Genomic DNA, 10,153 nt, shown 5'->3' with positions numbered 1-10,153 from the left:
ATCCAGGATTGCTGACTAGTGATGGATTTAAATCAAACCCACCCTGTTTAAGAATCTTGCATTTTCTTTTGGTGAGAACTTTCAGACTGAAATAGCATGGAACACTTCGCACACTGAACTGAACCACATGTTTTCCCTGTTTGATCATTCAACAGAGGAGGAATAAATAAATGTAGTTCATTAAAGTTATTGGTGTACAATATGTTTGCTCGTGCATGACACTTTAAAAAAAACCTTTAAAACCTGTTGCTTTTTGCAGCACATCATTATGACATGGATTGGGACATTTGGAATTTTATGATGAGCAGGATCACAAGCTTGCTTGCTTCCCTGGCCATTGGGGAGTGTGGGGGGGGGGGGGAGAGCAGCAGTTACAAACCCTCTATTGGACCTGGGTACAACTTCTACTGGGGACTGTCTCTCTCCTGTTACAAACGGTCAATGGTGACTTTAGAGGAAAGGAAGCAGCAGCACTTAAATTCAGATTTGATCCAGCTCCTTCATGTGCAGATCTTTGGAGCTAAGAATCAAGTGGCCAAATGTGTTTTTCCTCTTCCCTCTCAGTCCTCTTTCCTTTTGTGCTGTGTCTTTCAGATCACAAGCCTTCAGGCAGGGGCTGTTTAGTTTCTTATCCTTGTAAGCTGTGCTGGGGGCCTTTTGGGATGAAGCTGAGGGGGGAAATGTTATCATCAAATAAATGGGTTATTACGAACAGCCTAGGATTAATTCCAAACATGCAAGTTCCTGTAGTTGCAAACAACATATAATGTGACATTGTTTTCCTTCTTGCATTAATTTTATGAAGAACTGATAAACCTGAATACGTGCCAAAGGAATGTGGTATATTTAATCACAGACCAGGCAATGAAGCTGGGAACCAAAAAGAAAACCAAAACAAACGTCATGCCAACACAAATCAACCAAACAAAAAGCAAGCAGCTCACCGGCCTGCCCCCCCCCCCCCCCCCCCCAAAAAAAAGAAAGACTTTTCAGCTGCTATGGGATAAGGAAGATACAGAAATTAGGATTCGATTCTTCACAAGCAAGGCTACCTGAAATCAAGTTGAAATAAATAATAATATACCCCCTGCAGTGAAAGAAGAGCCCTGTATGATTGGGCAGACCCAGGATCTGGTGCAAAAGCTCTATGATTTTGTCCAGGTTGTTCTTTCAATTGGACCAAAAAGGAGAAAATAGTCTAGGCTCATACTGTTATCCTTGGAGAAAATTTATTTTGTTTCTCTGGCCCTGCCTCGCTCTGTACGAGGGGGTTGAAAGGCTGGGACCCCGCAAGTGCTCCCTGGTCCATGAATGAATGTGCATGTGCTAATTTTTGTACACAGATGCAAAATTAGTAAAAATTGTTATTTTAAAAAGAAAAATGCAGCAAGCCTCACCGTCGTGTGGAAGACTGGATTAGGCGGCCTGGGAGTTCAGTCCTGCTGGTGATCAGTTTCACAGCCCAGTTCTTCCCTCCGGTGATTCCTTTTTCTTTCTTGCAGACTCGGGATGGACAGGCCTTCAATGGGACAGCTTCAAAAGAGAACAGTCCTCTGGGCATCCTTCAAAGAGACAACTCTCTTTTGTCAAAGAGGAGGCATGGCCACCCAACTTTTATTGTTATTATTTCTTTATTAAAAGCTTTTGTATGTCATCCTATTATACAAGATCTCAGGATGGTTTACAATATTTAAGCCGTTTATAAGGAGGGGGGACTAGATTAGAAATGCAGGAATCCAAGCAAGCAGCCATTTGCAAGCAAATCGCCAGTGCAGTGTTCCCCCTCCTTTGCTGCCTGGCTCGTCACCCTAAGCAAGACAATAAAATATCTTTAAATGTAGCTGCACGCTGCCACCGACTGACAGCCCACGGGAGACCCAAACAAAGCTGTAATTGCATTAACAAGCAGGGGGATCATGAAGTCTGAAGTCTAAGCTCATCACTCTGCCATACCGCTTGGGTCCCTGTGCAGAAAGGAAGGGGTGACTTTGTGTTCAGCAGCAGAAAATAAATGAGTCTGCGGTGCTTAGCTCAATTTCGCCTCAGAGCGAGCTGACTGGCTGAAATTTCTCGAAGGAGATCTGAAGCAGTGTAAGAAGAAGGCTGTAGGTGGGCAGAGAGTGGGAGAGGCATGAAAAGCTGGAATGCTTTCCAGCGTTCCTGATTCTTCAGCATTCCGGATGCTTCCTGTGGCATATTGCCCGTGACATGAGGATTTATCTGCGGCTGCTTTGTATATGATCGGAGCCCATTTAATAGGAGATCCCGTTCCTATTTGAGGCTAGGGAATAAATAACACGGAGTGGGATTTGCGGAGACAATAGTGCTCTCTATTGCCAACGCTGTAGCTCACAGATGGGGAAGGTATTAAGAGCATACCTTTCAGGGTGGCTGCTCCCCATCTGGATGGAGCAGCCGTAGGAAACATGCTTGGCAGACCTTCGCCAGGGCGGTTCAGTTGGCCATGGTGCCCCAAAGCACTTGGCAGGGCAAGCATCCAGGGGAGGCACGGCTGAGCAGCTGCCATTAGCTCAATGCCCAATAGTGGCCCCTGTACTTGCTCCTCTCCACCACTGCAATCTTCTCATACACCTGCCGCTGTGTGTGGGCAAAGCTACCACAGGGATCAGTAGAGGATCCACTGGCTTCCTGGGCTCACCTTCCTGGACACAGGTCCCCTTTGACACAGTCGTGATTCTGAGTTCGTGACAAGTGTGTCCAATGTTTGCTTGATGCTCACCAGGAACGGGGCCCCACTTGACGGCTGCGTAAGCAGCGTTCCTCTTCCGGGCCACATGTACACCTTTGTATTGCTGCCTGTGACTTGGAGGGAGGTTGCCAGCTGCACAATTTAACATTCTGCTATCACTTGAGGGCTTTCTCTTCGCCCAGTGTGCTTTCCAAGAAAGGAAAGGAAGTCGACAAGCACTCGAGGGAGGGATTCTGTGGAGTTTCAACACATGCCTAAGTTACAGTGGTGACTAGCAAAAAGGAACGACCTGACAGTAACAATGACATTTTGTTTACTATCTCTGACTGGCAATCTCTGACTGCTTTGAAGATTTGCCAAAAAATGAAAAAGAAAAACGACACAGCATGGGAGGAAAAGGGAATGGGAAAAGAAGAGGGAAGTAGTCTTTCAATGGGACTCTGGCCTGGCCCTGCCGCCTTCCTCACTTGTGGTCACAGTTCATGCTTCCAAAGCCTCAAAGTGCAATATCCCTGTGTGATAAAGCAAAATGGACAATACCTATTTTTCCTTCCGGAAAACTAGTCTGAATTTCTGGACACTTGATAGTCCCGGTCTCAGGGAACCCTAATTCCCTGACATGATGAGAACTTTTGGTAGTCACATGTTTTGGGGGACCAAAACATCTACCTCAGTCATTAAATGGTGAACACTGGGGTTACTGTCCAGACTTGTAACATCACCAGTTATTTTCCTTAAGCATAAGCTATTGTCATTTTCTCAAATGCCTGGGAATGCTGTGTTGCACTTCACAGGATCTGGAACTTGTTTTTGAAATGGCTCTTTGTACTTTCTAATTACTTTTAGCATCTAAGGTGCTGATCCACAGCTTTTCCAGGAAAGGAAAACACTCCTTTTAATTCACCAGGCTCTGATTTAAAGTGATTGGTTTCCACCTGGATGAAAGGAAAATTTCTTCTTGGGAGGTTTATTAGTTTATTAATGCATGCAAATACATGCATGGTTTTTTTCATTTCAATCCACTGGGGATAATTACACAAAGCAAGCATTTAATGCACAAGAAAAACAAGCGTAAGCCCTGCAAGGGATAGCTGAGGTGTGGAATATTTAAAAATATTTTTAATACACTAGCATCTGTTTGGCAAATACAATAAATGTTTCATGAATCAATTTCAGCTCTTATTAGTAAGATTATTTATTCGTTTTCCAAAGTGCATAGATTTGTAGCGAGCATCATCTAGCATGTATATGTTATAAGAAATTAACAGCATATTCCAGTGTGCCTGTCTGTAACCCTCTGGAGAATTAGGAACATCCAGTGGATTGATGAAGAAACATGGCAACAAGAATTGTCCTTCTACCACCAAAACACTTGTTTGTTTACTGCTTTTGTATATCCTTCGTAACTATCAAGATGCTCACAGTCAGTGCCAGCCATCTCAGGCCACAATCCTATTTCTGTCTAACTTTGCATAGGATTGCAAATTCCCATCTCGTGTATATTCACAGAATCAGAAGAAAGGGCCATGAGGGCCAGTGGGTCCAACCCTGCACTGTTGCAGGACTCCAGTTTACACCATCCCACTCAGAAGATTGACTAGTTTTGCCTTGAATGTCTCCAGTGTGGGAGAACCCACCACCTCCCCAGCAGCTGGTTCCCCTGTCGTATCGCTCTGACAGCAAGGAAGCGTTTCCTGATGTCCAGCCTGAATCTGGATTGTCGCAACTTGAGCAAGAAGAGATCTTATCCTTCCTCTTTGAGACAGGTACCTAAAATGTGATATTGTGCTCTCCCTCAGCCTTCTCTTCTCACATATATTCCTCACATACTTTCATATCCTACGTCTACTTGAAATGTTTCTAGCTGTCCTCTCTAGCCCTTGCTTGTTTGTTTTATCCAAGTGGGGTCTCCAGACTCACCTTGATCTGCCACTTCAGGTGAAAGTTCAGTTGCAGCCCAAGTTACCTTCTTCTGTCACTTCACCTTATTTACTGCAGGTTCATCAGGAGACCAAGGAGGAGAAAAGGGCAATCGAGGGAGCATGGGTTAATGGGTGACCTGGAAGCTCTGCCATTTTTATCGCAAGAGGCACAGGCTCAGAAGCAGAGGAGGTGGAGGTGCTGCCAAGATTTCTTGAAGGATGGCAATGCCTCCCTTCTCCCTTTCCCACCAGTCTGGAATGCCCCCTCTGGGAGTGGGGTCCCACCTTCTCTCTGGTTGGAGCTGGGGCTTTAACTCATCCAATGACAATCTAGGCAATGTTCAGCAGCCCTAGGATTGTCTGCTGAAAAATATTTCTCATCCTGCACATTGAAGCGACTGCTGAAAATATCCCCATGAATCAGAAATCGTTTTGATTCTGTTTTGTTTCACACTGTTGTTTTAAACATTCATATTGTCTTTATCAGGTTGTAGTTTATTGTTGTCATGGTTATGAACTTTGGCTATTGGTATGGAAATAAATACATGGACTATAAATAACATAGCCAAAAATCACTACTTTAAACATTCCTTTCCACATTAATAATGAAAGAGACTGTCCTAAAACTTAAACATGTCCTAAAAGAACTGTAGTGTACAATGCACCTGTGTGCTGCAAAAAGCAAATTAACCAATGTGAGAAAGCAAGAATGAAGACGAGGCTGCAGAACCCAAGTCCCACGGAGTTTCCTGAGTCATTCTGTAGAGCATCCTGGAATTTCCTCAAGGGGTGGAGCTTGGCTTTCAGGCCCCACCTCCCTAAAGGAATATCTCCTGGGGGGAATCCCTAATTTCCTCTCTGATCTGAAATTGCTAATAGAGATTCCCCTGTACACTTTCCTTGTGTTGAAGGTTTAAATGTGTCGGGAAGCCTCGATGGCAGCCACAACAAGGATAAGCAGGTTCAGTCAGGAAAGACCCTTTTCGCCTGGAACCTCAGCAGTTTTACTGAATGATCACCCAGGACTCCTGCAGTTACTTATGACAGCGTGATCCCAAGGAGTGGTTCTCACCACCAACTACAAAATCACAGCCCATGTACAGAAACTTTCATAACCTGCTAGTCACATACACCAATGCAGAGTGTTAAGTTTCCGGATAATGTTGGTACAATAGCATCCTGATGTCTTTGGGCATGACATAGTGTTCTAAACTGATCAGAAATACTGGTAACAATAGTATGGAAAACATTACTAATTGCTTTATTGACCTGTCAATTGAGTAGACCGCTTTGCAGTTTGGATCCTGTTTAAACATGGAATGTTGGAGGATGGAGGAACAGTTCAGGAAATCTGGTTTGGCAACTACACTGTGCAGACGCTTGCCTCTATGGGACTAGATGCTCAAGTGGGTCCATTCAGAAACAAATGGACACCATTGTTTCAGTTTTCCTGCAGCTGATGAGAACACAGGTATTTCCTCATTACTAGTGTTAGCCTACAGCAGCTTCTCAGTCCAGTTAAGAATTCCCCTTCCTTAAAGTAAGAGCAGCACTAAACAGTGACCTGACTTGGAATTCTGGTGCCTTCTGAGAAAGGGGTGCAGGTTTGATTCTATAACACAAATGCACATATAAACAACCCTTTTCTGCCAGGATTTATCTGAATTTTCCCAACAAATGCAACACTGATTCACCCTATGAATTCTCCTTTGCAGCGCAGGAGGGAATTTTAGCAGCCAATACTAAGTCCATGTCACTTGCTCACTGCATGTGTGTATAGAAGTATGCCTACCGGGGAGCACCTCCAGTGGATTGTTGGCAGGCGAGGGAAATTGGGATGTGAGGGGAGGTGCCAGTCTCTCCCCAGCTGGAGCAACTGGAGGTCCAAACTGGGCAATTGCTTTGGGCACTACAGTTTTCTGCAAAAATGTGATAGCCCAGGGAAGAAGAATGCCATCCAGATTCCTAACACTCCAAAATTTCATAGCTCTGAATGAAACATTTTTAGTATTGTTCTCCACCCTGAACCAAGTGGGGTCTCCAAATTCACCCCTAACTGCCACGTTCGGTGAGCATTTGGTGGCAGATTGCGCTACCTTCTTCTTTCACTTCACTGGATTTATTGCAGGTTTGTCAGGAGATCAGTGAGGGGAAAGGGCCAAGCAGGGAGTCCGAAATGATGGATGTTGTGGAAGCGCCACTGCTTTTCGTCACAGGAAAACTGCATGGGCCAGACTGTGAGTGGGGTGGGGGTTGATGCTGCTTGCAAAAACCAAACCACCTCTCTGTAATCACATGCCTCAGCAATACAGTAGAACAATGATGCAGAGTTCAAAGAAGAGTCAAATAGAGGAAACTGGAGCAGTGCTCCCATAAAGGAGTGGAGAATCTCCCACAGGAGGCTTTTGCATCAGCTTCAGGAAATGATCGTAAAACCTTTTTGTAAAGCTCCCTGGCATTTTTTTTTTCAGTGAATGACATTCAAGTGCTGCTACTTCTTAAAAAGCAGCTGTGTATGTTTGGGAAGGAGCTCTTTTGCCCAGCTCAGGGAGTGGCGAAGTGCCAGGGAAGTGAAACCTGGAGGAGTGGCAGCCGTCCTATGGCATTTCTGCTGCACAGAGAGAAAAGGGAGAGGTCATAAACATAGCTGGTTCCATGATATGCCAGCAAGTTGATAGGCTATGAAGAGGGCCCAAGGATCAGTGAATAAAGGGGAATTAGGTTCTGCTCCCGTTGGGAACCCAGAGGTCATCTCCGAGCAGAGGATCTCCACTGGTCAGTCAGTGGAGCCCCAAGAGTAGGACTTTGGGGCAGAAGTCCAGGGCTCAGTGCAACAGAAACAGCAGGAGAGCAGCTGAATGCTGCGTGGCTGCATCACTCTGTGTTGAGGCAAGGTGTGTCCTGTGCATTGCTGGCTAAAGCAGAGGTGCTGACCTTGTGGCCCAAGACACTAATTCAGCCCTTAGGAGTACTCCTCAACCCGGAGCTTTCTTTGGAAGCTCAGGTGACAGCGGTAGCGAGGAACGCCTTCCTTCAGCTTCGGCTGATTAATCAGCTGTGCCCCTACCTGGAGTACGACTGCCTGGCGACGGTGACACACGCGCTGGTGACTTCCCGCCTAGGCTTCTGTAACGCGCTTTACGTGGGGCTTCCCCTGAAGACAGTCCGAACACTTCAATTGGTGCAAAATAGAGCTGCCAGGTTGCTGACGGGGACGGGGCGTTATGCTCACATGACTCCAGTCCTCCATCAGCTTCACTGGCTTCCCATTGAAGCCCGGGCCCAATTCAAGGTGTTGATTATGACCTACAAAGCCCTAAACGGCTTGGGTCCTGGCTACCTGAACGAGCGCTTACGTCCGTATATGCCCGACCGCCCTTTGAGATCTGCGGGAGAGTCCCTTCTCCGGGAACCCTCCATGAAAGAAATTAGGAGAGTAAGTACCCGGAGGAGGGCTTTCTCTGCGGTGGCGCCCAACCTATGGAATTCACTCCCCAAAGAGGTCCGCCTGGCACCGTCGTTACTGGTTTTTCGGCGCCAGGTAAAGACCTTTTTATTTAAACATCATTTCAATTGTTAAAACATATGATCTGGCCTGGGCAACTTCTTCTTCCTTCTCTTTCTCCTCCTATATTTTTATTTTATACTGATAATTTTAATTTTGTATTTGTAAATCAATGTATTTTTTGTATTGTTATATTTAATGGTAATTTATTATGTACTATTGTATTTCAATGTATTTTATCATGTTGTAAGCCGCCCCGAGGTTTCGGCAAGGGGCGGCATAGAAATGTTATAATAATAATAATAATAATAATAATAATGATGGTGATGATGATGATGATGATGTGGCCTCTTTGGGTTCCTCCAGGAGTGGGGGCTTAGGCTCCAAGGCCCCGTCCAGATCAGAGATGGGAGTGGTAGTGATGATTTATTTATTTATTTATTTATTTATAACATTTTTATGCCGCCTCCATCACAACAAAGCCTCGGGTCGGCTTACAACAAAAACAAAAATATACAAAATTATACAAAAACAAAGTTGTACACTAAAAATATTAAAACCCGGTGCATCTCAGCTTAAAAATTTTAAAATCCTACACAATAAATTAACACTTAAAATAAGTTTTAAATAAAAAGGTCTTAGCCTGGCGCCGAAAAACAAATAACAACGGCGCCAGGCGGACCTCTCTGGGGAGCGCATGATCATGTCAAGCTCTGGACTTGTCCATGCTGGGGAAAGTAGTTCACCGTGAGCCTGCCCCTTCTGCTCAGTGGAGAAAGGAGGCAAAGCAGGCAAAGTAGGTAAGTCCCCTTTACTCCTCTTCCAAAGAAGCAGAGGGGAACAGTAGATAAAGAAACACAACTATTAAAACAAACAAGTCATTAACTCAGTCGCTATATTAGAAATGGAGAAATGGAGAAGGCATCCAATTATTTAAGATTCCAGAACATACCTGAGGGAAAGACTGAAGACTTAAGGGAATTAATAATCAACATGCTGGCAGATGCATTGGATTTGGAAAACGAAGAGGTGGATGGAAATATTGACCTTGTTTATAGAGTTAATTTCACCTATGCTAGGAAAAATAAGCTACCCAGGGAAGTTCATGTTAAATTTGCAAAAAGGTCTGTAAGAGATAATGTTTTGAGGGCAGTACATGATAAACCTTTAAAAATCAACAATCGCCATGAGGTGACTGTCTTGAAACAAATACCATGGAGGATTAGAGAAGGACAAAAGAAATATTTATTTCTTACTACAAAGCTGACCAAGAAGGAGATTATGTTTAGGTGGTTAATGCCAGAAGGAATATTCTTTACCTGGAACTCTACAAGATATAAGTTGGATTCAATTTACAAGGCACAAGAGTTTTATGAAAAATTCAGAAGCTCATTTGAAGATGAAGAATTGGACGTACAAAAAGAAGGAGGGAAAGGTGCTGAAGCAATGGACATAATAACATATCACTCTGAAGAAAGAGAAATAGCGAAGATAGACTTACAACAAGACGAACAAATGTCGGAACCAAAAGAAAAGAGAAAAGGTAGAACTGTAAAGGCTAAGCACAAGTAGATAAATATATACTTTTTAAATATGGCTCTTAAAATGGAAGGAAGAATTGAATTGTTCTCTCTAAACATAAATGGACTAAATGGGCCTTCTAAGAGAAGAAGGACTTTCTCTCATCTCCAAAAACTGAAGTTAGATATAATTTGTCTACAAGAAACACACATCAAGAAACAACACAGTAAACTCCTGGATTGTCCAAAGCTTGGAAAGCTATTTGTATCTTCCACTTCTCAAAAGAAAAGAGGTTTAGCATTATATATCAAGGAAAAATTAGATCCCAAACAGATACTGACTGTTGAAGATGGTAGAATCCTGATGGTTGAAGTTAAAATGAAATTCAAAAAGGTGCTTTTGGTGGTGATTTATGCCCCAAATGACCACCAGGAAATGTTCTACCAAAAATTACATACTTTACTTTCGCAATTGGTTTATCAGACTTTGTGCTTA

This window comes from Varanus komodoensis, unplaced genomic scaffold, assembly GCF_004798865.1.
Source record: "Varanus komodoensis strain SLA01 unplaced genomic scaffold, ASM479886v1 scaffold11, whole genome shotgun sequence".
Taxonomy (NCBI): Eukaryota; Metazoa; Chordata; class Lepidosauria; order Squamata; family Varanidae; genus Varanus; species Varanus komodoensis.
The sequence above is the reverse complement of the archived record's forward strand: the minus strand, read 5'-3'. Positions refer to the sequence as shown.